Raw genomic sequence first — 24,227 nt, 5'->3', positions numbered from 1 at the left:
TCACTTGATTTAATGGGGCGCAAGAGGCTTGTCCACATCCGGCGCTACACTGAGTGACCGACGTCAGCGTTGGCGAGTATACGGTGCCCTTCAGGTACCTTTGATCCGCCATCTTCACATGTCAGCGAACTACCACGCCTTAACTGACGTCCACGCCATAGAGAGGTTGCGAAGGTCATGCCGTGAGCCAAAACCCTAGCAAGAACGCCTGAGCTGATTCACAGCATGTTAAGCCTGTCCATCCAACGAATGTCTCATATGTCACGCTTTTTCACTCATTACCTCCGCACCAGAAGAGAGGAAACTAAAGTCTCTTGGAGAATGCGGGCATCGATCCCGCTACCTCTCGCATGCTAAGCGAGCGCTCTACCATTTGAGCTAATTCCCCTTGCAGGCTCCTGCAAGGCACTGCTATCAGACCTGAGTTGGGTCCAACTTTCTTTGCTTTTTTATGATCACACGCCGCGTGGTCACCCCAACAGTCCGTGCGCTCCAAGACGAGGTGGCCGAGTGGTTAAGGCGATGGACTGCTAATCCATTGTTCTCTGCACGCGTGGGTTCGAATCCCATCCTCGTCGCACTTGAGGTACCTTTAATCTGCCGTCTTCACATGTCAGCAAACTACCACACCTTAACTCGCATTCAAACTGTGTTTCTCATCTGACTTAAAGCAGATGCTCGCTACGTTTATCGTTCAGGCACGTCCGGGTAGAGGGCCCTGCCTGTCGTCCTCGTCTGCTCAGAATAGAAAGAGTTGAAGGCAACCTTTTTCAGAGCCGTGTGTTTCATTGCTTGATTTGTTCGGGGGGAAAAAGTCAAAGCTGTTCCACGTCCGCCGGTGAACATAGTGGCCGACGTCAATCCCCACCAAGCTCTTCACGAAAGTCCCAGTGTTAGGCCAGCGGGTGCGTAACATAACCCAGCTGGCTCGTTGCCATGTTACAGTCCATGTAGCTCTCTGTGATCCCTCTCTGAGGGCTCCCTTCGATAGCTCAGTTGGTAGAGCGGAGGACTGTAGGTGTTTAGAGGCAGTTATCCTTAGGTCGCTGGTTCAAATCCGGCTCGAAGGAGGAGCTTTTCCTTGGCCTCTGTGTAGATTTTTTGCAATCGGAAAGCACCTGATCTGACGCCTGTGGATTTGGTCACTTGATTTAATGGGGCGCAAGAGGCTTGTCCACATCCGGCGCTACACTGAGTGACCGACGTCAGCGTTGGCGAGTATACGGTGCCCTTCAGGTACCTTTGATCCGCCATCTTCACATGTCAGCGAACTACCACGCCTTAACTGACGTCCACGCCATAGAGAGGTTGCGAAGGTCATGCCGTGAGCCAAAACCCTAGCAAGAACGCCTGAGCTGATTCACAGCATGTTAAGCCTGTCCATCCAACGAATGTCTCATATGTCACGCTTTTTCACTCATTACCTCCGCACCAGAAGAGAGGAAACTAAAGTCTCTTGGAGAATGCGGGCATCGATCCCGCTACCTCTCGCATGCTAAGCGAGCGCTCTACCATTTGAGCTAATTCCCCTTGCAGGCTCCTGCAAGGCACTGCTATCAGACCTGAGTTGGGTCCAACTTTCTTTGCTTTTTTATGATCACACGCCGCGTGGTCACCCCAACAGTCCGTGCGCTCCAAGACGAGGTGGCCGAGTGGTTAAGGCGATGGACTGCTAATCCATTGTGCTCTGCACGCGTGGGTTCGAATCCCATCCTCGTCGCACTTGAGGTACCTTTAATCTGCCGTCTTCACATGTCAGCAAACTACCACACCTTAACTCGCATTCAAACTGTGTTTCTCATCTGACTTAAAGCAGATGCTCGCTACGTTTATCGTTCAGGCACGTCCGGGTAGAGGGCCCTGCCTGTCGTCCTCGTCTGCTCAGAATAGAAAGAGTTGAAGGCAACCTTTTTCAGAGCCGTGTGTTTCATTGCTTGATTTGTTCGGGGGGAAAAAGTCAAAGCTGTTCCACGTCCGCCGGTGAACATAGTGGCCGACGTCAATCTCCACCAAGCTCTTCACGAAAGTCCCAGTGTTAGGCCAGCGGGTGCGTAACATAACCCAGCTGGCTCGTTGCCATGTTACAGTCCATGTAGCTCTCTGTGATCCCTCTCTGAGGGCTCCCTTCGATAGCTCAGTTGGTAGAGCGGAGGACTGTAGGTGTTTAGAGGCAGTTATCCTTAGGTCGCTGGTTCAAATCCGGCTCGAAGGAGGAGCTTTTCCTTGGCCTCTGTGTAGATTTTTTGCAATCGGAAAGCACCTGATCTGACGCCTGTGGATTTGGTCACTTGATTTAATGGGGCGCAAGAGGCTTGTCCACATCCGGCGCTACACTGAGTGACCGACGTCAGCGTTGGCGAGTATACGGTGCCCTTCAGGTACCTTTGATCCGCCATCTTCACATGTCAGCGAACTACCACGCCTTAACTGACGTCCACGCCATAGAGAGGTTGCGAAGGTCATGCCGTGAGCCAAAACCCTAGCAAGAACGCCTGAGCTGATTCACAGCATGTTAAGCCTGTCCATCCAACGAATGTCTCATATGTCACGCTTTTTCACTCATTACCTCCGCACCAGAAGAGAGGAAACTAAAGTCTCTTGGAGAATGCGGGCATCGATCCCGCTACCTCTCGCATGCTAAGCGAGCGCTCTACCATTTGAGCTAATTCCCCTTGCAGGCTCCTGCAAGGCACTGCTATCAGACCTGAGTTGGGTCCAACTTTCTTTGCTTTTTTATGATCACACGCCGCGTGGTCACCCCAACAGTCCGTGCGCTCCAAGACGAGGTGGCCGAGTGGTTAAGGCGATGGACTGCTAATCCATTGTGCTCTGCACGCGTGGGTTCGAATCCCATCCTCGTCGCACTTGAGGTACCTTTAATCTGCCGTCTTCACATGTCAGCAAACTACCACACCTTAACTCGCATTCAAACTGTGTTTCTCATCTGACTTAAAGCAGATGCTCGCTACGTTTATCTTTCAGGCACGTCCGGGTAGAGGGCCCTGCCTGTCGTCCTCGTCTGCTCAGAATAGAAAGAGTTGAAGGCAACCTTTTTCAGAGCCGTGTGTTTCATTGCTTGATTTGTTCGGGGGGAAAAAGTCAAAGCTGTTCCACGTCCGCCGGTGAATGTAGCTCTCTGTGATCCCTCTCTGAGGGCTCCCTTCGATAGCTCAGTTGGTAGAGCGGAGGACTGTAGGTGTTTAGAGGCAGTTATCCTTAGGTCGCTGGTTCAAATCCGGCTCGAAGGAGGAGCTTTTCCTTGGCCTCTGTGTAGATTTTTTGCAATCGGAAAGCACCTGATCTGACGCCTGTGGATTTGGTCACTTGATTTAATGGGGCGCAAGAGGCTTGTCCACATCCGGCGCTACACTGAGTGACCGACGTCAGCGTTGGCGAGTATACGGTGCCCTTCAGGTACCTTTGATCCGCCATCTTCACATGTCAGCGAACTACCACGCCTTAACTGACGTCCACGCCATAGAGAGGTTGCGAAGGTCATGCCGTGAGCCAAAACCCTAGCAAGAACGCCTGAGCTGATTCACAGCATGTTAAGCCTGTCCATCCAACGAATGTCTCATATGTCACGCTTTTTCACTCATTACCTCCGCACCAGAAGAGAGGAAACTAAAGTCTCTTGGAGAATGCGGGCATCGATCCCGCTACCTCTCGCATGCTAAGCGAGCGCTCTACCATTTGAGCTAATTCCCCTTGCAGGCTCCTGCAAGGCACTGCTATCAGACCTGAGTTGGGTCCAACTTTCTTTGCTTTTTTATGATCACACGCCGCGTGGTCACCCCAACAGTCCGTGCGCTCCAAGACGAGGTGGCCGAGTGGTTAAGGCGATGGACTGCTAATCCATTGTGCTCTGCACGCGTGGGTTCGAATCCCATCCTCGTCGCACTTGAGGTACCTTTAATCTGCCGTCTTCACATGTCAGCAAACTACCACACCTTAACTCGCATTCAAACTGTGTTTCTCATCTGACTTAAAGCAGATGCTCGCTACGTTTATCGTTCAGGCACGTCCGGGTAGAGGGCCCTGCCTGTCGTCCTCGTCTGCTCAGAATAGAAAGAGTTGAAGGCAACCTTTTTCAGAGCCGTGTGTTTCATTGCTTGATTTGTTCGGGGGGAAAAAGTCAAAGCTGTTCCACGTCCGCCGGTGAACATAGTGGCCGACGTCAATCTCCACCAAGCTCTTCACGAAAGTCCCAGTGTTAGGCCAGCGGGTGCGTAACATAACCCAGCTGGCTCGTTGCCATGTTACAGTCCATGTAGCTCTCTGTGATCCCTCTCTGAGGGCTCCCTTCGATAGCTCAGTTGGTAGAGCGGAGGACTGTAGGTGTTTAGAGGCAGTTATCCTTAGGTCGCTGGTTCAAATCCGGCTCAAAGGAGGAGCTTTTCCTTGGCCTCTGTGTAGATTTTTTGCAATCGGAAAGCACCTGATCTGACGCCTGTGGATTTGGTCACTTGATTTAATGGGGCGCAAGAGGCTTGTCCACATCCGGCGCTACACTGAGTGACCGACGTCAGCGTTGGCGAGTATACGGTGCCCTTCAGGTACCTTTGATCCGCCATCTTCACATGTCAGCGAACTACCACGCCTTAACTGACGTCCACGCCATAGAGAGGTTGCGAAGGTCATGCCGTGAGCCAAAACCCTAGCAAGAACGCCTGAGCTGATTCACAGCATGTTAAGCCTGTCCATCCAACGAATGTCTCATATGTCACGCTTTTTCACTCATTACCTCCGCACCAGAAGAGAGGAAACTAAAGTCTCTTGGAGAATGCGGGCATCGATCCCGCTACCTCTCGCATGCTAAGCGAGCGCTCTACCATTTGAGCTAATTCCCCTTGCAGGCTCCTGCAAGGCACTGCTATCAGACCTGAGTTGGGTCCAACTTTCTTTGCTTTTTTATGATCACACGCCGCGTGGTCACCCCAACAGTCCGTGCGCTCCAAGACGAGGTGGCCGAGTGGTTAAGGCGATGGACTGCTAATCCATTGTGCTCTGCACGCGTGGGTTCGAATCCCATCCTCGTCGCACTTGAGGTACCTTTAATCTGCCGTCTTCACATGTCAGCAAACTACCACACCTTAACTCGCATTCAAACTGTGTTTCTCATCTGACTTAAAGCAGATGCTCGCTACGTTTATCGTTCAGGCACGTCCGGCTAGAGGGCCCTGCCTGTCGTCCTCGTCTGCTCAGAATAGAAAGAGTTGAAGGCAACCTTTTTCAGAGCCGTGTGTTTCATTGCTTGATTTGTTCGGGGGGAAAAAGTCAAAGCTGTTCCACGTCCGCCGGTGAACATAGTGGCCGACGTCAATCTCCACCAAGCTCTTCACGAAAGTCCCAGTGTTAGGCCAGCGGGTGCGTAACATAACCCAGCTGGCTCGTTGCCATGTTACAGTCCATGTAGCTCTCTGTGATCCCTCTCTGAGGGCTCCCTTCGATAGCTCAGTTGGTAGAGCGGAGGACTGTAGGTGTTTAGAGGCAGTTATCCTTAGGTCGCTGGTTCAAATCCGGCTCGAAGGAGGAGCTTTTCCTTGGCCTCTGTGTAGATTTTTTGCAATCGGAAAGCACCTGATCTGACGCCTGTGGATTTGGTCACTTGATTTAATGGGGCGCAAGAGGCTTGTCCGCATCCGGCGCTACACTGAGTGACCGACGTCAGCGTTGGCGAGTATACGGTGCCCTTCAGGTACCTTTGATCCGCCATCTTCACATGTCAGCGAACTACCACGCCTTAACTGACGTCCACGCCATAGAGAGGTTGCGAAGGTCATGCCGTGAGCCAAAACCCTAGCAAGAACGCCTGAGCTGATTCACAGCATGTTAAGCCTGTCCATCCAACGAATGTCTCATATGTCACGCTTTTTCACTCATTACCTCCGCACCAGAAGAGAGGAAACTAAAGTCTCTTGGAGAATGCGGGCATCGATCCCGCTACCTCTCGCATGCTAAGCGAGCGCTCTACCATTTGAGCTAATTCCCCTTGCAGGCTCCTGCAAGGCACTGCTATCAGACCTGAGTTGGGTCCAACTTTCTTTGCTTTTTTATGATCACACGCCGCGTGGTCACCCCAACAGTCCGTGCGCTCCAAGACGAGGTGGCCGAGTGGTTAAGGCGATGGACTGCTAATCCATTGTGCTCTGCACGCGTGGGTTCGAATCCCATCCTCGTCGCACTTGAGGTACCTTTAATCTGCCGTCTTCACATGTCAGCAAACTACCACACTTTAACTCGCATTCAAACTGTGTTTCTCATCTGACTTAAAGCAGATGCTCGCTACGTTTATCGTTCAGGCCCGTCCGGCTAGAGGGCCCTGCCTGTCGTCCTCGTCTGCTCAATCCATTGTGCTCTGCACGCGTGGGTTCGAATCCCATCCTCGTCGCACTTGAGGTACCTTTAATCTGCCGTCTTCACATGTCAGCAAACTACCACACCTTAACTCGCATTCAAACTGTGTTTCTCATCTGACTTAAAGCAGATGCTCGCTACGTTTATCGTTCAGGCACGTCCGGCTAGAGGGCCCTGCCTGTCGTCCTCGTCTGCTCAGAATAGAAAGAGTTGAAGGCAATCTTTTTCAGAGCCGTGTGTTTCATTGCTTGATTTGTTCGGGGGGAAAAAGTCAAAGCTGTTCCACGTCCGCCGGTGAACATAGTGGCCGACGTCAATCTCCACCAAGCTCTTCACGAAAGTCCCAGTGTTAGGCCAGCGGGTGCGTAACATAACCCAGCTGGCTCGTTGCCATGTTACAGTCCATGTAGCTCTCTGTGATCCCTCTCTGAGGGCTCCCTTCGATAGCTCAGTTGGTAGAGCGGAGGACTGTAGGTGTTTAGAGGCAGTTATCCTTAGGTCGCTGGTTCAAATCCGGCTCGAAGGAGGAGCTTTTCCTTGGCCTCTGTGTAGATTTTTTGCAATCGGAAAGCACCTGATCTGACGCCTGTGGATTTGGTCACTTGATTTAATGGGGCGCAAGAGGCTTGTCCACATCCGGCGCTACACTGAGTGACCGACGTCAGCGTTGGCGAGTATACGGTGCCCTTCAGGTACCTTTGATCCGCCATCTTCACATGTCAGCGAACTACCACGCCTTAACTGACGTCCACGCCATAGAGAGGTTGCGAAGGTCATGCCGTGAGCCAAAACCCTAGCAAGAACGCCTGAGCTGATTCACAGCATGTTAAGCCTGTCCATCCAACGAATGTCTCATATGTCACGCTTTTTCACTCATTACCTCCGCACCAGAAGAGAGGAAACTAAAGTCTCTTGGAGAATGCGGGCATCGATCCCGCTACCTCTCGCATGCTAAGCGAGCGCTCTACCATTTGAGCTAATTCCCCTTGCAGGCTCCTGCAAGGCACTGCTATCAGACCTGAGTTGGGTCCAACTTTCTTTGCTTTTTTATGATCACACGCCGCGTGGTCACCCCAACAGTCCGTGCGCTCCAAGACGAGGTGGCCGAGTGGTTAAGGCGATGGACTGCTAATCCATTGTGCTCTGCACGCGTGGGTTCGAATCCCATCCTCGTCGCACTTGAGGTACCTTTAATCTGCCGTCTTCACATGTCAGCAAACTACCACACTTTAACTCGCATTCAAACTGTGTTTCTCATCTGACTTAAAGCAGATGCTCGCTACGTTTATCGTTCAGGCACGTCCGGCTAGAGGGCCCTGCCTGTCGTCCTCGTCTGCTCAATCCATTGTGCTCTGCACGCGTGGGTTCGAATCCCATCCTCGTCGCACTTGAGGTACCTTTAATCTGCCGTCTTCACATGTCAGCAAACTACCACACCTTAACTCGCATTCAAACTGTGTTTCTCATCTGACTTAAAGCAGATGCTCGCTACGTTTATCGTTCAGGCACGTCCGGCTAGAGGGCCCTGCCTGTCGTCCTCGTCTGCTCAGAATAGAAAGAGTTGAAGGCAATCTTTTTCAGAGCCGTGTGTTTCATTGCTTGATTTGTTCGGGGGGAAAAAGTCAAAGCTGTTCCACGTCCGCCGGTGAACATAGTGGCCGACGTCAATCTCCACCAAGCTCTTCACGAAAGTCCCAGTGTTAGGCCAGCGGGTGCGTAACATAACCCAGCTGGCTCGTTGCCATGTTACAGTCCATGTAGCTCTCTGTGATCCCTCTCTGAGGGCTCCCTTCGATAGCTCAGTTGGTAGAGCGGAGGACTGTAGGTGTTTAGAGGCAGTTATCCTTAGGTCGCTGGTTCAAATCCGGCTCGAAGGAGGAGCTTTTCCTTGGCCTCTGTGTAGATTTTTTGCAATCGGAAAGCACCTGATCTGACGCCTGTGGATTTGGTCACTTGATTTAATGGGGCGCAAGAGGCTTGTCCACATCCGGCGCTACACTGAGTGACCGACGTCAGCGTTGGCGAGTATACGGTGCCCTTCAGGTACTTTGGATCCGCCATCTTCACATGTCAGCGAACTACCACGCCTTAACTGACGTCCACGCCATAGAGAGGTTGCGAAGGTCATGCCGTGAGCCAAAACCCTAGCAAGAACGCCTGAGCTGATTCACAGCATGTTAAGCCTGTCCATCCAACGAATGTCTCATATGTCACGCTTTTTCACTCATTACCTCCGCACCAGAAGAGAGGAAACTAAAGTCTCTTGGAGAATGCGGGCATCGATCCCGCTACCTCTCGCATGCTAAGCGAGCGCTCTACCATTTGAGCTAATTCCCCTTGCAGGCTCCTGCAAGGCACTGCTATCAGACCTGAGTTGGGTCCAACTTTCTTTGCTTTATTATGATCACACGCCGCGTGGTCACCCGAACAGTCCGTGCGCTCCAAGACGAGCGGCCGAGTGGTTAAGGCGATGGACTGCTAATCCATTGTGCTCTGCACGCGTGGGTTCGAATCCCATCCTCGTCGCACTTGAGGTACCTTTAATCTGCCGTCTTCACATGTCAGCAAACTACCACACCTTAACTCGCATTCAAACTGTGTTTCTCATCTGACTTAAAGCAGATGCTCGCTACGTTTATCGTTCAGGCACGTCCGGCTAGAGGGCCCTGCCTGTCGTCCTCGTCTGCTCAGAATAGAAAGAGTTGAAGGCAATCTTTTTCAGAGCCGTGTGTTTCATTGCTTGATTTGTTCGGGGGGAAAAAGTCAAAGCTGTTCCACGTCCGCCGGTGAACATAGTGGCCGACGTCAATCTCCACCAAGCTCTTCACGAAAGTCCCAGTGTTAGGCCAGCGGGTGCGTAACATAACCCAGCTGGCTCGTTGCCATGTTACAGTCCATGTAGCTCTCTGTGATCCCTCTCTGAGGGCTCCCTTCGATAGCTCAGTTGGTAGAGCGGAGGACTGTAGGTGTTTAGAGGCAGTTATCCTTAGGTCGCTGGTTCAAATCCGGCTCGAAGGAGGAGCTTTTCCTTGGCCTCTGTGTAGATTTTTTGCAATCGGAAAGCACCTGATCTGACGCCTGTGGATTTGGTCACTTGATTTAATGGGGCGCAAGAGGCTTGTCCACATCCGGCGCTACACTGAGTGACCGACGTCAGCGTTGGCGAGTATACGGTGCCCTTCAGGTACTTTGGATCCGCCATCTTCACATGTCAGCGAACTACCACGCCTTAACTGACGTCCACGCCATAGAGAGGTTGCGAAGGTCATGCCGTGAGCCAAAACCCTAGCAAGAACGCCTGAGCTGATTCACAGCATGTTAAGCCTGTCCATCCAACGAATGTCTCATATGTCACGCTTTTTCACTCATTACCTCCGCACCAGAAGAGAGGAAACTAAAGTCTCTTGGAGAATGCGGGCATCGATCCCGCTACCTCTCGCATGCTAAGCGAGCGCTCTACCATTTGAGCTAATTCCCCTTGCAGGCTCCTGCAAGGCACTGCTATCAGACCTGAGTTGGGTCCAACTTTCTTTGCTTTATTATGATCACACGCCGCGTGGTCACCCGAACAGTCCGTGCGCTCCAAGACGAGGTGGCCGAGTGGTTAAGGCGATGGACTGCTAATCCATTGTGCTCTGCACGCGTGGGTTCGAATCCCATCCTCGTCGCACTTGAGGTACCTTTAATCTGCCGTCTTCACATGTCAGCAAACTACCACACCTTAACTCGCATTCAAACTGTGTTTCTCATCTGACTTAAAGCAGATGCTCGCTACGTTTATCGTTCAGGCACGTCCGGCTAGAGGGCCCTGCCTGTCGTCCTCGTCTGCTCAGAATAGAAAGAGTTGAAGGCAATCTTTTTCAGAGCCGTGTGTTTCATTGCTTGATTTGTTCGGGGGGAAAAAGTCAAAGCTGTTCCACGTCCGCCGGTGAACATAGTGGCCGACGTCAATCTCCACCAAGCTCTTCACGAAAGTCCCAGTGTTAGGCCAGCGGGTGCGTAACATAACCCAGCTGGCTCGTTGCCATGTTACAGTCCATGTAGCTCTCTGTGATCCCTCTCTGAGGGCTCCCTTCGATAGCTCAGTTGGTAGAGCGGAGGACTGTAGGTGTTTAGAGGCAGTTATCCTTAGGTCGCTGGTTCAAATCTGGCTCGAAGGAGGAGCTTTTCCTTGGCCTCTGTGTAGATTTTTTGCAATCGGAAAGCACCTGATCTGACGCCTGTGGATTTGGTCACTTGATTTAATGGGGCGCAAGAGGCTTGTCCACATCCGGCGCTACACTGAGTGACCGACGTCAGCGTTGGCGAGTGTACGGTGCCCTTCAGGTACTTTGGATCCGCCATCTTCACATGTCAGCGAACTACCACGCCTTAACTGACGTCCACGCCATAGAGAGGTTGCGAAGGTCATGCCGTGAGCCAAAACCCTAGCAAGAACGCCTGAGCTGATTCACAGCATGTTAAGCCTGTCCATCCAACGAATGTCTCATATGTCACGCTTTTTCACTCATTACCTCCGCACCAGAAGAGAGGAAACTAAAGTCTCTTGGAGAATGCGGGCATCGATCCCGCTACCTCTCGCATGCTAAGCGAGCGCTCTACCATTTGAGCTAATTCCCCTTGCAGGCTCCTGCAAGGCACTGCTATCAGACCTGAGTTGGGTCCAACTTTCTTTGCTTTATTATGATCACACGCCGCGTGGTCACCCGAACAGTCCGTGCGCTCCAAGACGAGGTGGCCGAGTGGTTAAGGCGATGGACTGCTAATCCATTGTGCTCTGCACGCGTGGGTTCAAATCCCATCCTCGTCGCACTTGAGGTACCTTTAATCTGCCGTCTTCACATGTCAGCAAACTACCACACCTTAACTCGCATTCAAACTGTGTTTCTCATCTGACTTAAAGCAGATGCTCGCTACGTTTATCGTTCAGGCACGTCCGGCTAGAGGGCCCTGCCTGTCGTCCTCGTCTGCTCAGAATAGAAAGAGTTGAAGGCAATCTTTTTCAGAGCCGTGTGTTTCATTGCTTGATTTGTTCGGGGGGAAAAAGTCAAAGCTGTTCCACGTCCGCCGGTGAACATAGTGGCCGACGTCAATCTCCACCAAGCTCTTCACGAAAGTCCCAGTGTTAGGCCAGCGGGTGCGTAACATAACCCAGCTGGCTCGTTGCCATGTTACAGTCCATGTAGCTCTCTGAGATCCCTCTCTGAGGGCTCCCTTCGATAGCTCAGTTGGTAGAGCGGAGGACTGTAGGTGTTTAGAGGCAGTTATCCTTAGGTCGCTGGTTCAAATCCGGCTCGAAGGAGGAGCTTTTCCTTGGCCTCTGTGTAGATTTTTTGCAATCGGAAAGCACCTGATCTGACGCCTGTGGATTTGGTCACTTGATTTAATGGGGCGCAAGAGGCTTGTCCACATCCGGCGCTACACTGAGTGACCGACGTCAGCGTTGGCGAGTATACGGTGCCCTTCAGGTACCTTTGATCCGCCATCTTCACATGTCAGCGAACTACCACGCCTTAACTGACGTCCACGCCATAGAGAGGTTGCGAAGGTCATGCCGTGAGCCAAAACCCTAGCAAGAACGCCTGAGCTGATTCACAGCATGTTAAGCCTGTCCATCCAACGAATGTCTCATATGTCACGCTTTTTCACTCATTACCTCCGCACCAGAAGAGAGGAAACTAAAGTCTCTTGGAGAATGCGGGCATCGATCCCGCTACCTCTCGCATGCTAAGCGAGCGCTCTACCATTTGAGCTAATTCCCCTTGCAGGCTCCTGCAAGGCACTGCTATCAGACCTGAGTTGGGTCCAACTTTCTTTGCTTTTTTATGATCACACGCCGCGTGGTCACCCCAACAGTCCGTGCGCTCCAAGACGAGGTGGCCGAGTGGTTAAGGCGATGGACTGCTAATCCATTGTGCTCTGCACGCGTGGGTTCGAATCCCATCCTCGTCGCACTTGAGGTACCTTTAATCTGCCGTCTTCACATGTCAGCAAACTACCACACTTTAACTCGCATTCAAACTGTGTTTCTCATCTGACTTAAAGCAGATGCTCGCTACGTTTATCGTTCAGGCACGTCCGGCTAGAGGGCCCTGCCTGTCGTCCTCGTCTGCTCAATCCATTGTGCTCTGCACGCGTGGGTTCGAATCCCATCCTCGTCGCACTTGAGGTACCTTTAATCTGCCGTCTTCACATGTCAGCAAACTACCACACCTTAACTCGCATTCAAACTGTGTTTCTCATCTGACTTAAAGCAGATGCTCGCTACGTTTATCGTTCAGGCACGTCCGGCTAGAGGGCCCTGCCTGTCGTCCTCGTCTGCTCAGAATAGAAAGAGTTGAAGGCAATCTTTTTCAGAGCCGTGTGTTTCATTGCTTGATTTGTTCGGGGGGAAAAAGTCAAAGCTGTTCCACGTCCGCCGGTGAACATAGTGGCCGACGTCAATCTCCACCAAGCTCTTCACGAAAGTCCCAGTGTTAGGCCAGCGGGTGCGTAACATAACCCAGCTGGCTCGTTGCCATGTTACAGTCCATGTAGCTCTCTGTGATCCCTCTCTGAGGGCTCCCTTTGATAGCTCAGTTGGTAGAGCGGAGGACTGTAGGTGTTTAGAGGCAGTTATCCTTAGGTCGCTGGTTCAAATCCGGCTCGAAGGAGGAGCTTTTCCTTGGCCTCTGTGTAGATTTTTTGCAATCGGAAAGCACCTGATCTGACGCCTGTGGATTTGGTCACTTGATTTAATGGGGCGCAAGAGGCTTGTCCACATCCGGCGCTACACTGAGTGACCGACGTCAGCGTTGGCGAGTATACGGTGCCCTTCAGGTACTTTGGATCCGCCATCTTCACATGTCAGCGAACTACCACGCCTTAACTGACGTCCACGCCATAGAGAGGTTGCGAAGGTCATGCCGTGAGCCAAAACCCTAGCAAGAACGCCTGAGCTGATTCACAGCATGTTAAGCCTGTCCATCCAACGAATGTCTCATATGTCACGCTTTTTCACTCATTACCTCCGCACCAGAAGAGAGGAAACTAAAGTCTCTTGGAGAATGCGGGCATCGATCCCGCTACCTCTCGCATGCTAAGCGAGCGCTCTACCATTTGAGCTAATTCCCCTTGCAGGCTCCTGCAAGGCACTGCTATCAGACCTGAGTTGGGTCCAACTTTCTTTGCTTTATTATGATCACACGCCGCGTGGTCACCCGAACAGTCCGTGCGCTCCAAGACGAGCGGCCGAGTGGTTAAGGCGATGGACTGCTAATCCATTGTGCTCTGCACGCGTGGGTTCGAATCCCATCCTCGTCGCACTTGAGGTACCTTTAATCTGCCGTCTTCACATGTCAGCAAACTACCACACCTTAACTCGCATTCAAACTGTGTTTCTCATCTGACTTAAAGCAGATGCTCGCTACGTTTATCGTTCAGGCACGTCCGGCTAGAGGGCCCTGCCTGTCGTCCTCGTCTGCTCAGAATAGAAAGAGTTGAAGGCAATCTTTTTCAGAGCCGTGTGTTTCATTGCTTGATTTGTTCGGGGGGAAAAAGTCAAAGCTGTTCCACGTCCGCCGGTGAACATAGTGGCCGACGTCAATCTCCACCAAGCTCTTCACGAAAGTCCCAGTGTTAGGCCAGCGGGTGCGTAACATAACCCAGCTGGCTCGTTGCCATGTTACAGTCCATGTAGCTCTCTGTGATCCCTCTCTGAGGGCTCCCTTCGATAGCTCAGTTGGTAGAGCGGAGGACTGTAGGTGTTTAGAGGCAGTTATCCTTAGGTCGCTGGTTCAAATCCGGCTCGAAGGAGGAGCTTTTCCTTGGCCTCTGTGTAGATTTTTTGCAATCGGAAAGCACCTGATCTGACGCCTGTGGATTTGGTCACTTGATTTAATGGGGCGCAAGAGGCTTGTCCACATCCGGCGCTACACTGAGTGACCGACGTCAGCGTTGGCGAGTATACGGTGCCCTTCAGGTACTTTGGATCCGCCATCTTCACATGTCAGCGAACTACCACGCCTTAACTGACGTCCACGCCATAGAGAGGTTGCGAAGGTCATGCCGTGAGCCAAAACCCTAGCAAGAACGCCTGAGCTGATTCACAGCATGTTAAGCCTGTCCATCCAACGAATGTCTCATATGTCACGCTTTTTCACTCATTACCTCCGCACCAGAAGAGAGGAAACTAAAGTCTCTTGGAGAATGCGGGCATCGATCCCGCTACCTCTCGCATGCTAAGCGAGCGCTCTACCATTTGAGCTAATTCCCCTTGCAGGCTCCTGCAAGGCACTGCTATCAGACCTGAGTTGGGTCCAACTTTCTTTGCTTTATTATGATCACACGCCGCGTGGTCACCCGAACAGTCCGTGCGCTCCAAGACGAGCGGCCGAGTGGTTAAGGCGATGGACTGCTAATCCATTGTGCTCTGCACGCGTGGGTTCGAATCCCATCCTCGTCGCACTTGAGGTACCTTTAATCTGCCGTCTTCACATGTCAGCAAACTACCACACCTTAACTCGCATTCAAACTGTGTTTCTCATCTGACTTAAAGCAGATGCTCGCTACGTTTATCGTTCAGGCACGTCCGGCTAGAGGGCCCTGCCTGTCGTCCTCGTCTGCTCAGAATAGAAAGAGTTGAAGGCAATCTTTTTCAGAGCCGTGTGTTTCATTGCTTGATTTGTTCGGGGGGAAAAAGTCAAAGCTGTTCCACGTCCGCCGGTGAACATAGTGGCCGACGTCAATCTCCACCAAGCTCTTCACGAAAGTCCCAGTGTTAGGCCAGCGGGTGCGTAACATAACCCAGCTGGCTCGTTGCCATGTTACAGTCCATGTAGCTCTCTGTGATCCCTCTCTGAGGGCTCCCTTCGATAGCTCAGTTGGTAGAGCGGAGGACTGTAGGTGTTTAGAGGCAGTTATCCTTAGGTCGCTGGTTCAAATCCGGCTCGAAGGAGGAGCTTTTCCTTGGCCTCTGTGTAGATTTTTTGCAATCGGAAAGCACCTGATCTGACGCCTGTGGATTTGGTCACTTGATTTAATGGGGCGCAAGAGGCTTGTCCACATCCGGCGCTACACTGAGTGACCGACGTCAGCGTTGGCGAGTATACGGTGCCCTTCAGGTACTTTGGATCCGCCATCTTCACATGTCAGCGAACTACCACGCCTTAACTGACGTCCACGCCATAGAGAGGTTGCGAAGGTCATGCCGTGAGCCAAAACCCTAGCAAGAACGCCTGAGCTGATTCACAGCATGTTAAGCCTGTCCATCCAACGAATGTCTCATATGTCACGCTTTTTCACTCATTACCTCCGCACCAGAAGAGAGGAAACTAAAGTCTCTTGGAGAATGCGGGCATCGATCCCGCTACCTCTCGCATGCTAAGCGAGCGCTCTACCATTTGAGCTAATTCCCCTTGCAGGCTCCTGCAAGGCACTGCTATCAGACCTGAGTTGGGTCCAACTTTCTTTGCTTTATTATGATCACACGCCGCGTGGTCACCCGAACAGTCCGTGCGCTCCAAGACGAGGTGGCCGAGTGGTTAAGGCGATGGACTGCTAATCCATTGTGCTCTGCACGCGTGGGTTCGAATCCCATCCTCGTCGCACTTGAGGTACCTTTAATCTGCCGTCTTCACATGTCAGCAAACTACCACACCTTAACTCGCATTCAAACTGTGTTTCTCATCTGACTTAAAGCAGATGCTCGCTACGTTTATCGTTCAGGCACGTCCGGCTAGAGGGCCCTGCCTGTCGTCCTCGTCTGCTCAGAATAGAAAGAGTTGAAGGCAATCTTTTTCAGAGCCGTGTGTTTCATTGCTTGATTTGTTCGGGGGGAAAAAGTCAAAGCTGTTCCACGTCCGCCGGTGAACATAGTGGCCGACGTCAATCTCCACCAAGCTCTTCACGAAAGTCCCAGTGTTAGGCCAGCGGGTGCGTAACATAACCCAGCTGGCTCGTTGCCATGTTACAGTCCATGTAGCTCTCTGTGATCCCTCTCTGAGGGCTCCCTTCGATAGCTCAGTTGGTAGAGCGGAGGACTGTAGGTGTTTAGAGGCAGTTATCCTTAGGTCGCTGGTTCAAATCCGGCTCGAAGGAGGAGCTTTTCCTTGGCCTCTGTGTAGATTTTTTGCAATCGGAAAGCACCTGATCTGACGCCTGTGGATTTGGTCACTTGATTTAATGGGGCGCAAGAGGCTTGTCCACATCCGGCGCTACACTGAGTGACCGACGTCAGCGTTGGCGAGTATACGGTGCCCTTCAGGTACTTTGGATCCGCCATCTTCACATGTCAGCGAACTACCACGCCTTAACTGACGTCCACGCCATAGAGAGGTTGCGAAGGTCATGCCGTGAGCCAAAACCCTAGCAAGAACGCCTGAGCTGATTCACAGCATGTTAAGCCTGTCCATCCAACGAATGTCTCATATGTCACGCTTTTTCACTCATTACCTCCGCACCAGAAGAGAGGAAACTAAAGTCTCTTGGAGAATGCGGGCATCGATCCCGCTACCTCTCGCATGCTAAGCGAGCGCTCTACCATTTGAGCTAATTCCCCTTGCAGGCTCCTGCAAGGCACTGCTATCAGACCTGAGTTGGGTCCAACTTTCTTTGCTTTATTATGATCACACGCCGCGTGGTCACCCGAACAGTCCGTGCGCTCCAAGACGAGGTGGCCGAGTGGTTAAGGCGATGGACTGCTAATCCATTGTGCTCTGCACGCGTGGGTTCGAATCCCATCCTCGTCGCACTTGAGGTACCTTTAATCTGCCGTCTTCACATGTCAGCAAACTACCACACCTTAACTCGCATTCAAACTGTGTTTCTCATCTGACTTAAAGCAGATGCTCGCTACGTTTATCGTTCAGGCACGTCCGGCTAGAGGGCCCTGCCTGTCGTCCTCGTCTGCTCAGAATAGAAAGAGTTGAAGGCAATCTTTTTCAGAGCCGTGTGTTTCATTGCTTGATTTGTTCGGGGGGAAAAAGTCAAAGCTGTTCCACGTCCGCCGGTGAACATAGTGGCCGACGTCAATCTCCACCAAGCTCTTCACGAAAGTCCCAGTGTTAGGCCAGCGGGTGCGTAACATAACCCAGCTGGCTCGTTGCCATGTTACAGTCCATGTAGCTCTCTGAGATCCCTCTCTGAGGGCTCCCTTCGATAGCTCAGTTGGTAGAGCGGAGGACTGTAGGTGTTTAGAGGCAGTTATCCTTAGGTCGCTGGTTCAAATCCGGCTCGAAGGAGGAGCTTTTCCTTGGCCTCTGTGTAGATTTTTTGCAATCGGAAAGCACCTGATCTGACGCCTGTGGATTTGGTCACTTGATTTAATGGGGCGCAAGAGGCTTGTCCACATCCGGCGCTACACTGAGTGACCGACGTCAGCGTTGGCGAGTATACGGTGCCCTTCAGGTACCTTTGATCCGCCATCTTCACATGTCAGCGAACTACCACGCCTTAACTGACGTCCACGCCATAGAGAGGTTGCGAAGGTCATGCCGTGAGCCAAAACCCTAGCAAGAACGCCTGAGCTGATTCACAGCATGTTAAGCCTGTCCATCCAACGAATGTCTCATATGTCACGCTTTTTCACTCATTACCTCCGCACCAGAAGAGAGGAAACTAAAGTCTCTTGGAGAATGCGGGCATCGATCCCGCTACCTCTCGCATGCTAAGCAAGCGCTCTACCATTTGAGCTAATTCCCCTTGCAGGCTCCTGCAAGGCACTGCTATCAGACCTGAGTTGGGTCCAACTTTCTTTGCTTTTTTATGATCACACGCCGCGTGGTCACCCCAACAGTCCGTGCGCTCCAAGACGAGGTGGCCGAGTGGTTAAGGCGATGGACTGCTAATCCATTGTGCTCTGCACGCGTGGGTTCGAATCCCATCCTCGTCGCACTTGAGGAACCTTTAATCTGCCGTCTTCACATGTCAGCAAACTACCACACTTTAACTCGCATTCAAACTGTGTTTCTCATCTGACTTAAAGCAGATGCTCGCTACGTTTATCGTTCAGGCACGTCCGGCTAGAGGGCCCTGCCTGTCGTCCTCGTCTGCTCAGAATAGAAAGAGTTGAAGGCAATCTTTTTCAGAGCCGTGTGTTTCATTGCTTGATTTGTTCGGGGGGAAAAAGTCAAAGCTGTTCCACATCCGCCGGTGAACATAGTGGCCGACGTCAATCTCCACCAAGCTCTTCACGAAAGTCCCAGTGTTAGGCCAGCGGGTGCGTAACATAACCCAGCTGGCTCGTTGCCATGTTACAGTCCATGTAGCTCTCTGTGATCCCTCTCTGAGGGCTCCCTTCGATAGCTCAGTTGGTAGAGCGGAGGACTGTAGGTGTTTAGAGGCAGTTATCCTTAGGTCGCTGGTTCAAATCCGGCTCGAAGGAGGAGCTTTTCCTTGGCCTCTGTGTAGATTTTTTGCAATCGGAAAGCACCTGATCTGACGCCTGTGGATTTGGTCACTTGATTTAATGGGGCGCAAGAGGCTTGTCCACATCCGGCGCTACACTGAGTGACCGACGTCAGCGTTGGCGAGTATACGGTGCCCTTCAGGTACCTTTGATCCGCCATCTTCACATGTCAGCGAACTACCACGCCTTAACTGACGTCCACGCCATAGAGAGGTTGCGAAGGTCATGCCGTGAGCCAAAACCCTAGCAAGAACGCCTGAGCTGATTCACAGCATGTTAAGCCTGTCCATCCAACGAATGTCTCATATGTCACGCTTTTTCACTCATTACCTCCGCACCAGAAGAGAGGAAACTAAAGTCTCTTGGAGAATGCGGGCATCGATCCCGCTACCTCTCGCATGCTAAGCGAGCGCTCTACCATTTGAGCTAATTCCCCTTGCAGGCTCCTGCAAGGCACTGCTATCAGACCTGAGTTGGGTCCAACTTTCTTTGCTTTTTTATGATCACACGCCGCGTGGTCACCCCAACAGTCCGTGCGCTCCAAGACGAGGTGGCCGAGTGGTTAAGGCGATGGACTGCTAATCCATTGTGCTCTGCACGCGTGGGTTCGAATCCCATCCTCGTCGCACTTGAGGTACCTTTAATCTGCCGTCTTCACATGTCAGCAAACTACCACACCTTAACTCGCATTCAAACTGTGTTTCTCATCTGACTTAAAGCAGATGCTCGCTACGTTTATCGTTCAGGCACGTCCGGCTAGAGGGCCCTGCCTGTCGTCCTCGTCTGCTCAGAATAGAAAGAGTTGAAGGCAATCTTTTTCAGAGCCGTGTGTTTCATTGCTTGATTTGTTCGGGGGGAAAAAGTCAAAGCTGTTCCACGTCCGCCGGTGAACATAGTGGCCGACGTCAATCTCCACCAAGCTCTTCACGAAAGTCCCAGTGTTAGGCCAGCGGGTGCGTAACATAACCCAGCTGGCTCGTTGCCATGTTACAGTCCATGTAGCTCTCTGTGATCCCTCTCTGAGGGCTCCCTTCGATAGCTCAGTTGGTAGAGCGGAGGACTGTAGGTGTTTAGAGGCAGTTATCCTTAGGTCGCTGGTTCAAATCCGGCTCGAAGGAGGAGCTTTTCCTTGGCCTCTGTGTAGATTTTTTGCAATCGGAAAGCACCTGATCTGACGCCTGTGGATTTGGTCACTTGATTTAATGGGGCGCAAGAGGCTTGTCCACATCCGGCGCTACACTGAGTGACCGACGTCAGCGTTGGCGAGTATACGGTGCCCTTCAGGTACTTTGGATCCGCCATCTTCACATGTCAGCGAACTACCACGCCTTAACTGACGTCCACGCCATAGAGAGGTTGCGAAGGTCATGCCGTGAGCCAAAACCCTAGCAAGAACGCCTGAGCTGATTCACAGCATGTTAAGCCTGTCCATCCAACGAATGTCTCATATGTCACGCTTTTTCACTCATTACCTCCGCACCAGAAGAGAGGAAACTAAAGTCTCTTGGAGAATGCGGGCATCGATCCCGCTACCTCTCGCATGCTAAGCGAGCGCTCTACCATTTGAGCTAATTCCCCTTGCAGGCTCCTGCAAGGCACTGCTATCAGACCTGAGTTGGGTCCAACTTTCTTTGCTTTATTATGATCACACGCCGCGTGGTCACCCGAACAGTCCGTGCGCTCCAAGACGAGGTGGCCGAGTGGTTAAGGCGATGGACTGCTAATCCATTGTGCTCTGCACGCGTGGGTTCGAATCCCATCCTCGTCGCACTTGAGGTACCTTTAATCTGCCGTCTTCACATGTCAGCAAACTACCACACCTTAACTCGCATTCAAACTGTGTTTCTCATCTGACTTAAAGCAGATGCTCGCTACGTTTATCGTTCAGGCACGTCCGGCTAGAGGGCCCTGCCTGTCGTCCTCGTCTGCTCAGAATAGAAAGAGTTGAAGGCAATCTTTTTCAGAGCCGTGTGTTTCATTGCTTGATTTGTTCGGGGGGAAAAAGTCAAAGCTGTTCCACGTCCGCCGGTGAACATAGTGGCCGACGTCAATCTCCACCAAGCTCTTCACGAAAGTCCCAGTGTTAGGCCAGCGGGTGCGTAACATAACCCAGCTGGCTCGTTGCCATGTTACAGTCCATGTAGCTCTCTGAGATCCCTCTCTGAGGGCTCCCTTCGATAGCTCAGTTGGTAGAGCGGAGGACTGTAGGTGTTTAGAGGCAGTTATCCTTAGGTCGCTGGTTCAAATCCGGCTCGAAGGAGGAGCTTTTCCTTGGCCTCTGTGTAGATTTTTTGCAATCGGAAAGCACCTGATCTGACGCCTGTGGATTTGGTCACTTGATTTAATGGGGCGCAAGAGGCTTGTCCACATCCGGCGCTACACTGAGTGACCGACGTCAGCGTTGGCGAGTATACGGTGCCCTTCAGGTACCTTTGATCCGCCATCTTCACATGTCAGCGAACTACCACGCCTTAACTGACGTCCACGCCATAGAGAGGTTGCGAAGGTCATGCCGTGAGCCAAAACCCTAGCAAGAACGCCTGAGCTGATTCACAGCATGTTAAGCCTGTCCATCCAACGAATGTCTCATATGTCACGCTTTTTCACTCATTACCTCCGCACCAGAAGAGAGGAAACTAAAGTCTCTTGGAGAATGCGGGCATCGATCCCGCTACCTCTCGCATGCTAAGCGAGCGCTCTACCATTTGAGCTAATTCCCCTTGCAGGCTCCTGCAAGGCACTGCTATCAGACCTGAGTTGGGTCCAACTTTCTTTGCTTTTTTATGATCACACGCCGCGTGGTCACCCCAACAGTCCGTGCGCTCCAAGACGAGGTGGCCGAGTGGTTAAGGCGATGGACTGCTAATCCATTGTGCTCTGCACGCGTGGGTTCGAATCCCATCCTCGTCGCACTTGAGGAACCTTTAATCTGCCGTCTTCACATGTCAGCAAACTACCACACTTTAACTCGCATTCAAACTGTGTTTCTCATCTGACTTAAAGCAGATGCTCGCTACGTTTATCGTTCAGGCACGTCCGGCTAGAGGGCCCTGCCTGTCGTCCTCGTCTGCTCAGAATAGAAAGAGTTGAAGGCAATCTTTTTCAGAGCCGTGTGTTTCATTGCTTGATTTGTTCGGGGGGAAAAAGTCAAAGCTGTTCCACATCCGCCGGTGAACATAGTGGCCGACGTCAATCTCCACCAAGCTCTTCACGAAAGTCCCAGTGTTAGGCCAGCGGGTGCGTAACATAACCCAGCTGGCTCGTTGCCATGTTACAGTCCATGTAGCTCTCTGTGATCCCTCTCTGAGGGCTCCCTTCGATAGCTCAGTTGGTAGAGCGGAGGACTGTAGGTGTTTAGAGGCAGTTATCCTTAGGTCGCTGGTTCAAATCCGGCTCGAAGGAGGAGCTTTTCCTTGGCCTCTGTGTAGATTTTTTGCAATCGGAAAGCACCTGATCTGACGCCTGTGGATTTGGTCACTTGATTTAATGGGGCGCAAGAGGCTTGTCCACATCCGGCGCTACACTGAGTGACCGACGTCAGCGTTGGCGAGTATACGGTGCCCTTCAGGTACCTTTGATCCGCCATCTTCACATGTCAGCGAACTACCACGCCTTAACTGACGTCCACGCCATAGAGAGGTTGCGAAGGTCATGCCGTGAGCCAAAACCCTAGCAAGAACGCCTGAGCTGATTCACAGCATGTTAAGCCTGTCCATCCAACGAATGTCTCATATGTCACGCTTTTTCACTCATTACCTCCGCACCAGAAGAGAGGAAACTAAAGTCTCTTGGAGAATGCGGGCATCGATCCCGCTACCTCTCGCATGCTAAGCGAGCGCTCTACCATTTGAGCTAATTCCCCTTGCAGGCTCCTGCAAGGCACTGCTATCAGACCTGAGTTGGGTCCAACTTTCTTTGCTTTTTTATGATCACACGCCGCGTGGTCACCCCAACAGTCCGTGCGCTCCAAGACGAGGTGGCCGAGTGGTTAAGGCGATGGACTGCTAATCCATTGTGCTCTGCACGCGTGGGTTCGAATCCCATCCTCGTCGCACTTGAGGTACCTTTAATCTGCCGTCTTCACATGTCAGCAAACTACCACACTTTAACTCGCATTCAAACTGTGTTTCTCATCTGACTTAAAGCAGATGCTCGCTACGTTTATCGTTCAGGCCCGTCCGGCTAGAGGGCCCTGCCTGTCGTCCTCGTCTGCTCAGAATAGAAAGAGTTGAAGGCAATCTTTTTCAGAGCCGTGTGTTTCATTGCTTGATTTGTTCGGGGGGAAAAAGTCAAAGCTGTTCCACGTCCGCCGGTGAACATAGTGGCCGACGTCAATCTCCACCAAGCTCTTCACGAAAGTCCCAGTGTTAGGCCAGCGGGTGCGTAACATAACCCAGCTGGCTCGTTGCCATGTTACAGTCCATGTAGCTCTCTGTGATCCCTCTCTGAGGGCTCCCTTCGATAGCTCAGTTGGTAGAGCGGAGGACTGTAGGTGTTTAGAGGCAGTTATCCTTAGGTCGCTGGTTCAAATCCGGCTCGAAGGAGGAGCTTTTCCTTGGCCTCTGTGTAGATTTTTTGCAATCGGAAAGCACCTGATCTGACGCCTGTGGATTTGGTCACTTGATTTAATGGGGCGCAAGAGGCTTGTCCACATCCGGCGCTACACTGAGTGACCGACGTCAGCGTTGGCGAGTATACGGTGCCCTTCAGGTACTTTGGATCCGCCATCTTCACATGTCAGCGAACTACCACGCCTTAACTGACGTCCACGCCATAGAGAGGTTGCGAAGGTCATGCCGTGAGCCAAAACCCTAGCAAGAACGCCTGAGCTGATTCACAGCATGTTAAGCCTGTCCATCCAACGAATGTCTCATATGTCACGCTTTTTCACTCATTACCTCCGCACCAGAAGAGAGGAAACTAAAGTCTCTTGGAGAATGCGGGCATCGACGCCGCTACCTCTCGCATGCTAAGCGAGCGCTCTACCATTTGAGCTAATTCCCCTTGCAGGCTCCTGCAAGGCACTGCTATCAGACCTGAGTTGGGTCCAACTTTCTTTGCTTTATTATGATCACACGCCGCGTGGTCACCCGAACAGTCCGTGCGCTCCAAGACGAGGTGGCCGAGTGGTTAAGGCGATGGACTGCTAATCCATTGTGCTCTGCACGCGTGGGTTCGAATCCCATCCTCGTCGCACTTGAGGTACCTTTAATCTGCCGTCTTCACATGTCAGCAAACTACCACACCTTAACTCGCATTCAAACTGTGTTTCTCATCTGACTTAAAGCAGATGCTCGCTACGTTTATCGTTCAGGCACGTCCGGCTAGAGGGCCCTGCCTGTCGTCCTCGTCTGCTCAGAATAGAAAGAGTTGAAGGCAATCTTTTTCAGAGCCGTGTGTTTCATTGCTTGATTTGTTCGGGGGGAAAAAGTCAAAGCTGTTCCACGTCCGCCGGTGAACATAGTGGCCGACGTCAATCTCCACC

General features: G+C 52.0%; 60 non-coding genes across 60 annotated transcripts; 41 read left to right on the top strand and 19 right to left on the bottom strand.

The window, feature by feature from the left end:
* Nucleotides 1-315: 315 nt before the first annotated feature.
* Nucleotides 316-388, bottom strand: trnaa-agc (transfer RNA alanine (anticodon AGC)). The gene has a single exon. It is a non-coding gene; the product is annotated as a tRNA-Ala (tRNA).
* A 108-nt stretch (nt 389-496) lies between these two features.
* On the top strand, nt 497-578 carry trnas-gcu (transfer RNA serine (anticodon GCU)). Its single transcript has one exon. It is a non-coding gene; the product is annotated as a tRNA-Ser (tRNA).
* Nucleotides 579-981: 403 nt separating this feature from the next.
* On the top strand, nt 982-1,070 carry trnay-gua (transfer RNA tyrosine (anticodon GUA)). Its single transcript is given in 2 exon segments — nt 982-1,018; nt 1,035-1,070. It is a non-coding gene; the product is annotated as a tRNA-Tyr (tRNA).
* A 387-nt stretch (nt 1,071-1,457) lies between these two features.
* Nucleotides 1,458-1,530, bottom strand: trnaa-agc (transfer RNA alanine (anticodon AGC)). Its single transcript has one exon. It is a non-coding gene; the product is annotated as a tRNA-Ala (tRNA).
* Nucleotides 1,531-1,638: 108 nt separating this feature from the next.
* trnas-gcu (transfer RNA serine (anticodon GCU)) lies at nt 1,639-1,720 on the top strand. The gene has a single exon. It is a non-coding gene; the product is annotated as a tRNA-Ser (tRNA).
* Nucleotides 1,721-2,123: 403 nt separating this feature from the next.
* trnay-gua (transfer RNA tyrosine (anticodon GUA)) lies at nt 2,124-2,212 on the top strand. The gene is given in 2 exon segments: nt 2,124-2,160; nt 2,177-2,212. It is a non-coding gene; the product is annotated as a tRNA-Tyr (tRNA).
* Nucleotides 2,213-2,599: 387 nt separating this feature from the next.
* On the bottom strand, nt 2,600-2,672 carry trnaa-agc (transfer RNA alanine (anticodon AGC)). The gene has a single exon. It is a non-coding gene; the product is annotated as a tRNA-Ala (tRNA).
* Nucleotides 2,673-2,780: 108 nt separating this feature from the next.
* On the top strand, nt 2,781-2,862 carry trnas-gcu (transfer RNA serine (anticodon GCU)). The gene has a single exon. It is a non-coding gene; the product is annotated as a tRNA-Ser (tRNA).
* A 297-nt stretch (nt 2,863-3,159) lies between these two features.
* Nucleotides 3,160-3,248, top strand: trnay-gua (transfer RNA tyrosine (anticodon GUA)). The gene is given in 2 exon segments: nt 3,160-3,196; nt 3,213-3,248. It is a non-coding gene; the product is annotated as a tRNA-Tyr (tRNA).
* Nucleotides 3,249-3,635: 387 nt separating this feature from the next.
* Nucleotides 3,636-3,708, bottom strand: trnaa-agc (transfer RNA alanine (anticodon AGC)). Its single transcript has one exon. It is a non-coding gene; the product is annotated as a tRNA-Ala (tRNA).
* A 108-nt stretch (nt 3,709-3,816) lies between these two features.
* Nucleotides 3,817-3,898, top strand: trnas-gcu (transfer RNA serine (anticodon GCU)). The gene has a single exon. It is a non-coding gene; the product is annotated as a tRNA-Ser (tRNA).
* A 403-nt stretch (nt 3,899-4,301) lies between these two features.
* On the top strand, nt 4,302-4,390 carry trnay-gua (transfer RNA tyrosine (anticodon GUA)). The gene is given in 2 exon segments: nt 4,302-4,338; nt 4,355-4,390. It is a non-coding gene; the product is annotated as a tRNA-Tyr (tRNA).
* A 387-nt stretch (nt 4,391-4,777) lies between these two features.
* Nucleotides 4,778-4,850, bottom strand: trnaa-agc (transfer RNA alanine (anticodon AGC)). The gene has a single exon. It is a non-coding gene; the product is annotated as a tRNA-Ala (tRNA).
* Nucleotides 4,851-4,958: 108 nt separating this feature from the next.
* On the top strand, nt 4,959-5,040 carry trnas-gcu (transfer RNA serine (anticodon GCU)). Its single transcript has one exon. It is a non-coding gene; the product is annotated as a tRNA-Ser (tRNA).
* A 403-nt stretch (nt 5,041-5,443) lies between these two features.
* Nucleotides 5,444-5,532, top strand: trnay-gua (transfer RNA tyrosine (anticodon GUA)). Its single transcript is given in 2 exon segments — nt 5,444-5,480; nt 5,497-5,532. It is a non-coding gene; the product is annotated as a tRNA-Tyr (tRNA).
* A 387-nt stretch (nt 5,533-5,919) lies between these two features.
* Nucleotides 5,920-5,992, bottom strand: trnaa-agc (transfer RNA alanine (anticodon AGC)). The gene has a single exon. It is a non-coding gene; the product is annotated as a tRNA-Ala (tRNA).
* A 108-nt stretch (nt 5,993-6,100) lies between these two features.
* On the top strand, nt 6,101-6,182 carry trnas-gcu (transfer RNA serine (anticodon GCU)). Its single transcript has one exon. It is a non-coding gene; the product is annotated as a tRNA-Ser (tRNA).
* Nucleotides 6,183-6,794: 612 nt separating this feature from the next.
* trnay-gua (transfer RNA tyrosine (anticodon GUA)) lies at nt 6,795-6,883 on the top strand. Its single transcript is given in 2 exon segments — nt 6,795-6,831; nt 6,848-6,883. It is a non-coding gene; the product is annotated as a tRNA-Tyr (tRNA).
* A 387-nt stretch (nt 6,884-7,270) lies between these two features.
* trnaa-agc (transfer RNA alanine (anticodon AGC)) lies at nt 7,271-7,343 on the bottom strand. Its single transcript has one exon. It is a non-coding gene; the product is annotated as a tRNA-Ala (tRNA).
* Nucleotides 7,344-7,451: 108 nt separating this feature from the next.
* trnas-gcu (transfer RNA serine (anticodon GCU)) lies at nt 7,452-7,533 on the top strand. The gene has a single exon. It is a non-coding gene; the product is annotated as a tRNA-Ser (tRNA).
* Nucleotides 7,534-8,145: 612 nt separating this feature from the next.
* On the top strand, nt 8,146-8,234 carry trnay-gua (transfer RNA tyrosine (anticodon GUA)). The gene is given in 2 exon segments: nt 8,146-8,182; nt 8,199-8,234. It is a non-coding gene; the product is annotated as a tRNA-Tyr (tRNA).
* A 387-nt stretch (nt 8,235-8,621) lies between these two features.
* Nucleotides 8,622-8,694, bottom strand: trnaa-agc (transfer RNA alanine (anticodon AGC)). The gene has a single exon. It is a non-coding gene; the product is annotated as a tRNA-Ala (tRNA).
* A 107-nt stretch (nt 8,695-8,801) lies between these two features.
* Nucleotides 8,802-8,884, top strand: trnas-gcu (transfer RNA serine (anticodon GCU)). Its single transcript has one exon. It is a non-coding gene; the product is annotated as a tRNA-Ser (tRNA).
* A 402-nt stretch (nt 8,885-9,286) lies between these two features.
* On the top strand, nt 9,287-9,375 carry trnay-gua (transfer RNA tyrosine (anticodon GUA)). The gene is given in 2 exon segments: nt 9,287-9,323; nt 9,340-9,375. It is a non-coding gene; the product is annotated as a tRNA-Tyr (tRNA).
* A 387-nt stretch (nt 9,376-9,762) lies between these two features.
* trnaa-agc (transfer RNA alanine (anticodon AGC)) lies at nt 9,763-9,835 on the bottom strand. Its single transcript has one exon. It is a non-coding gene; the product is annotated as a tRNA-Ala (tRNA).
* A 108-nt stretch (nt 9,836-9,943) lies between these two features.
* trnas-gcu (transfer RNA serine (anticodon GCU)) lies at nt 9,944-10,025 on the top strand. Its single transcript has one exon. It is a non-coding gene; the product is annotated as a tRNA-Ser (tRNA).
* A 403-nt stretch (nt 10,026-10,428) lies between these two features.
* trnay-gua (transfer RNA tyrosine (anticodon GUA)) lies at nt 10,429-10,517 on the top strand. The gene is given in 2 exon segments: nt 10,429-10,465; nt 10,482-10,517. It is a non-coding gene; the product is annotated as a tRNA-Tyr (tRNA).
* A 387-nt stretch (nt 10,518-10,904) lies between these two features.
* Nucleotides 10,905-10,977, bottom strand: trnaa-agc (transfer RNA alanine (anticodon AGC)). Its single transcript has one exon. It is a non-coding gene; the product is annotated as a tRNA-Ala (tRNA).
* Nucleotides 10,978-11,085: 108 nt separating this feature from the next.
* trnas-gcu (transfer RNA serine (anticodon GCU)) lies at nt 11,086-11,167 on the top strand. Its single transcript has one exon. It is a non-coding gene; the product is annotated as a tRNA-Ser (tRNA).
* A 403-nt stretch (nt 11,168-11,570) lies between these two features.
* On the top strand, nt 11,571-11,659 carry trnay-gua (transfer RNA tyrosine (anticodon GUA)). Its single transcript is given in 2 exon segments — nt 11,571-11,607; nt 11,624-11,659. It is a non-coding gene; the product is annotated as a tRNA-Tyr (tRNA).
* Nucleotides 11,660-12,046: 387 nt separating this feature from the next.
* On the bottom strand, nt 12,047-12,119 carry trnaa-agc (transfer RNA alanine (anticodon AGC)). The gene has a single exon. It is a non-coding gene; the product is annotated as a tRNA-Ala (tRNA).
* Nucleotides 12,120-12,227: 108 nt separating this feature from the next.
* Nucleotides 12,228-12,309, top strand: trnas-gcu (transfer RNA serine (anticodon GCU)). Its single transcript has one exon. It is a non-coding gene; the product is annotated as a tRNA-Ser (tRNA).
* Nucleotides 12,310-12,921: 612 nt separating this feature from the next.
* Nucleotides 12,922-13,010, top strand: trnay-gua (transfer RNA tyrosine (anticodon GUA)). The gene is given in 2 exon segments: nt 12,922-12,958; nt 12,975-13,010. It is a non-coding gene; the product is annotated as a tRNA-Tyr (tRNA).
* Nucleotides 13,011-13,397: 387 nt separating this feature from the next.
* On the bottom strand, nt 13,398-13,470 carry trnaa-agc (transfer RNA alanine (anticodon AGC)). The gene has a single exon. It is a non-coding gene; the product is annotated as a tRNA-Ala (tRNA).
* A 107-nt stretch (nt 13,471-13,577) lies between these two features.
* On the top strand, nt 13,578-13,660 carry trnas-gcu (transfer RNA serine (anticodon GCU)). The gene has a single exon. It is a non-coding gene; the product is annotated as a tRNA-Ser (tRNA).
* A 402-nt stretch (nt 13,661-14,062) lies between these two features.
* trnay-gua (transfer RNA tyrosine (anticodon GUA)) lies at nt 14,063-14,151 on the top strand. Its single transcript is given in 2 exon segments — nt 14,063-14,099; nt 14,116-14,151. It is a non-coding gene; the product is annotated as a tRNA-Tyr (tRNA).
* Nucleotides 14,152-14,538: 387 nt separating this feature from the next.
* trnaa-agc (transfer RNA alanine (anticodon AGC)) lies at nt 14,539-14,611 on the bottom strand. Its single transcript has one exon. It is a non-coding gene; the product is annotated as a tRNA-Ala (tRNA).
* Nucleotides 14,612-14,718: 107 nt separating this feature from the next.
* trnas-gcu (transfer RNA serine (anticodon GCU)) lies at nt 14,719-14,801 on the top strand. Its single transcript has one exon. It is a non-coding gene; the product is annotated as a tRNA-Ser (tRNA).
* A 402-nt stretch (nt 14,802-15,203) lies between these two features.
* trnay-gua (transfer RNA tyrosine (anticodon GUA)) lies at nt 15,204-15,292 on the top strand. Its single transcript is given in 2 exon segments — nt 15,204-15,240; nt 15,257-15,292. It is a non-coding gene; the product is annotated as a tRNA-Tyr (tRNA).
* A 387-nt stretch (nt 15,293-15,679) lies between these two features.
* trnaa-agc (transfer RNA alanine (anticodon AGC)) lies at nt 15,680-15,752 on the bottom strand. Its single transcript has one exon. It is a non-coding gene; the product is annotated as a tRNA-Ala (tRNA).
* A 108-nt stretch (nt 15,753-15,860) lies between these two features.
* On the top strand, nt 15,861-15,942 carry trnas-gcu (transfer RNA serine (anticodon GCU)). The gene has a single exon. It is a non-coding gene; the product is annotated as a tRNA-Ser (tRNA).
* A 403-nt stretch (nt 15,943-16,345) lies between these two features.
* On the top strand, nt 16,346-16,434 carry trnay-gua (transfer RNA tyrosine (anticodon GUA)). The gene is given in 2 exon segments: nt 16,346-16,382; nt 16,399-16,434. It is a non-coding gene; the product is annotated as a tRNA-Tyr (tRNA).
* A 387-nt stretch (nt 16,435-16,821) lies between these two features.
* Nucleotides 16,822-16,894, bottom strand: trnaa-agc (transfer RNA alanine (anticodon AGC)). The gene has a single exon. It is a non-coding gene; the product is annotated as a tRNA-Ala (tRNA).
* A 108-nt stretch (nt 16,895-17,002) lies between these two features.
* Nucleotides 17,003-17,084, top strand: trnas-gcu (transfer RNA serine (anticodon GCU)). The gene has a single exon. It is a non-coding gene; the product is annotated as a tRNA-Ser (tRNA).
* A 403-nt stretch (nt 17,085-17,487) lies between these two features.
* On the top strand, nt 17,488-17,576 carry trnay-gua (transfer RNA tyrosine (anticodon GUA)). The gene is given in 2 exon segments: nt 17,488-17,524; nt 17,541-17,576. It is a non-coding gene; the product is annotated as a tRNA-Tyr (tRNA).
* A 568-nt stretch (nt 17,577-18,144) lies between these two features.
* Nucleotides 18,145-18,226, top strand: trnas-gcu (transfer RNA serine (anticodon GCU)). Its single transcript has one exon. It is a non-coding gene; the product is annotated as a tRNA-Ser (tRNA).
* A 403-nt stretch (nt 18,227-18,629) lies between these two features.
* On the top strand, nt 18,630-18,718 carry trnay-gua (transfer RNA tyrosine (anticodon GUA)). The gene is given in 2 exon segments: nt 18,630-18,666; nt 18,683-18,718. It is a non-coding gene; the product is annotated as a tRNA-Tyr (tRNA).
* A 387-nt stretch (nt 18,719-19,105) lies between these two features.
* trnaa-agc (transfer RNA alanine (anticodon AGC)) lies at nt 19,106-19,178 on the bottom strand. Its single transcript has one exon. It is a non-coding gene; the product is annotated as a tRNA-Ala (tRNA).
* Nucleotides 19,179-19,286: 108 nt separating this feature from the next.
* On the top strand, nt 19,287-19,368 carry trnas-gcu (transfer RNA serine (anticodon GCU)). The gene has a single exon. It is a non-coding gene; the product is annotated as a tRNA-Ser (tRNA).
* Nucleotides 19,369-19,771: 403 nt separating this feature from the next.
* trnay-gua (transfer RNA tyrosine (anticodon GUA)) lies at nt 19,772-19,860 on the top strand. Its single transcript is given in 2 exon segments — nt 19,772-19,808; nt 19,825-19,860. It is a non-coding gene; the product is annotated as a tRNA-Tyr (tRNA).
* Nucleotides 19,861-20,247: 387 nt separating this feature from the next.
* On the bottom strand, nt 20,248-20,320 carry trnaa-agc (transfer RNA alanine (anticodon AGC)). The gene has a single exon. It is a non-coding gene; the product is annotated as a tRNA-Ala (tRNA).
* Nucleotides 20,321-20,428: 108 nt separating this feature from the next.
* Nucleotides 20,429-20,510, top strand: trnas-gcu (transfer RNA serine (anticodon GCU)). The gene has a single exon. It is a non-coding gene; the product is annotated as a tRNA-Ser (tRNA).
* A 403-nt stretch (nt 20,511-20,913) lies between these two features.
* Nucleotides 20,914-21,002, top strand: trnay-gua (transfer RNA tyrosine (anticodon GUA)). The gene is given in 2 exon segments: nt 20,914-20,950; nt 20,967-21,002. It is a non-coding gene; the product is annotated as a tRNA-Tyr (tRNA).
* A 387-nt stretch (nt 21,003-21,389) lies between these two features.
* trnaa-agc (transfer RNA alanine (anticodon AGC)) lies at nt 21,390-21,462 on the bottom strand. Its single transcript has one exon. It is a non-coding gene; the product is annotated as a tRNA-Ala (tRNA).
* Nucleotides 21,463-21,570: 108 nt separating this feature from the next.
* trnas-gcu (transfer RNA serine (anticodon GCU)) lies at nt 21,571-21,652 on the top strand. The gene has a single exon. It is a non-coding gene; the product is annotated as a tRNA-Ser (tRNA).
* A 403-nt stretch (nt 21,653-22,055) lies between these two features.
* Nucleotides 22,056-22,144, top strand: trnay-gua (transfer RNA tyrosine (anticodon GUA)). The gene is given in 2 exon segments: nt 22,056-22,092; nt 22,109-22,144. It is a non-coding gene; the product is annotated as a tRNA-Tyr (tRNA).
* Nucleotides 22,145-22,531: 387 nt separating this feature from the next.
* trnaa-agc (transfer RNA alanine (anticodon AGC)) lies at nt 22,532-22,604 on the bottom strand. Its single transcript has one exon. It is a non-coding gene; the product is annotated as a tRNA-Ala (tRNA).
* A 108-nt stretch (nt 22,605-22,712) lies between these two features.
* On the top strand, nt 22,713-22,794 carry trnas-gcu (transfer RNA serine (anticodon GCU)). The gene has a single exon. It is a non-coding gene; the product is annotated as a tRNA-Ser (tRNA).
* A 403-nt stretch (nt 22,795-23,197) lies between these two features.
* On the top strand, nt 23,198-23,286 carry trnay-gua (transfer RNA tyrosine (anticodon GUA)). Its single transcript is given in 2 exon segments — nt 23,198-23,234; nt 23,251-23,286. It is a non-coding gene; the product is annotated as a tRNA-Tyr (tRNA).
* Nucleotides 23,287-23,854: 568 nt separating this feature from the next.
* Nucleotides 23,855-23,936, top strand: trnas-gcu (transfer RNA serine (anticodon GCU)). The gene has a single exon. It is a non-coding gene; the product is annotated as a tRNA-Ser (tRNA).
* The last annotated feature ends 291 nt before the right edge of the window (nt 23,937-24,227 follow it).

The sequence above is a fragment of the Pagrus major genome, chromosome 13 (assembly GCF_040436345.1).
Source record: "Pagrus major chromosome 13, Pma_NU_1.0".
Lineage (NCBI taxonomy): Eukaryota > Metazoa > Chordata > Actinopteri > Spariformes > Sparidae > Pagrus > Pagrus major.
Note: the sequence above shows the minus strand (reverse complement) of the source record. Positions and strands in the feature narration are given on the sequence as shown.